Source organism: Oryx dammah, unplaced genomic scaffold (assembly GCF_014754425.2).
Source record: "Oryx dammah isolate SB20612 unplaced genomic scaffold, SCBI_Odam_1.1 HiC_scaffold_23, whole genome shotgun sequence".
Classification (NCBI taxonomy): Eukaryota; Metazoa; Chordata; class Mammalia; order Artiodactyla; family Bovidae; genus Oryx; species Oryx dammah.
In genome coordinates this window covers 89,677,203-89,678,342 of record NW_024070207.1, presented here as the reverse complement: position 1 = coordinate 89,678,342, position 1,140 = coordinate 89,677,203, and positions in this window count along the sequence as shown.

Sequence of the window (1,140 nt, the reverse complement as noted above, 5' to 3'; positions counted from 1 at the left end):
TTCCAATGGGGCTTCCCAGGTGGCGCTAGTGGTAAAGAATCCCTCTGCCAATGCAGGAGATGTAAGAGATGTGGGTTTGATCCCTGAGTTGGGAAGATTCCCTGGAGGACATGGCAACCCACTCTAGTATTCTTGCCTGGAGAATCCCATGGACAGAGGAGCCTGGCAGGCTGCAGAGAGTTGAACACAACTGAATGACTGAGCACATACATATAAATACTACATATAAATACTACCACTATGGCTCATTTCAAGCTACCAATGTGATGTTACTAAATTCAGAATTGGGAAGAGTTGCCTCTCAAGAGCCGATGCACACTGACTGCAGTACACAGGTAGTTGAAAGGGTTCCATTTCTACTCCTGCCCGGGTAGCCAATGACAGACGGATGTGGGAATCCAAAACCCAGTTCCCTTTTTTTCTGGGGAAACAAACTCTAAGGTGTAATCGACATTTCAGAGCTCCTTTGGAAATCCAGCTGAGTTTGGGACTTCATGTGCAGCTATATACTTTTACCTGATTTCCTCCCCTTCGCATCTGGCCTCCTCCATTCCTTTGCTGGCTTCTTCTGGGAGCATTTCCTTAATGAGTCATTTGCACACAAACACTCATCTCAGGGTCTGCTTCTAGGAGAAACTGATCTAAGACTGCCAATCACATGTGCTGCCAGGGGGCAGAGAGAGATCCTTCTTGTTAAAAAGGTTATGCTTAAAAAGTGGACAGCAACAGAAAATGACAGTGAAAGAATATTATGGTTACTTTATAGACTTGTATTTATTAAATTTTAGAGTTCTGTGGCCTAGGAATCAGGAGATAATTCTCTGAGTGAATTCCACCATCTTGAGGAAGGGAGACAATCAAAGGACTGATGGCTGGTAGGTTAGGGAGCTATATGTGAAGGAGAATATTCATCTGAGGAAATGGGACTTTGTGAGAATGATAATGGTTATTATCATTTACTGAGAGCTTACTGTGTGCCAAGCACATGTTTAGTGCTTTACTGACGTTATTCAGTAATCTGTTTACATGATTTCTTTATTGAGCATTTACTATGTATCAGATACTGTTCTAAGCAGCCTCAACCAAAGTAGTAAACCAAAGTTCCTGCTCTCCTGGAGCATACACTTTAGTCTGGGGGAG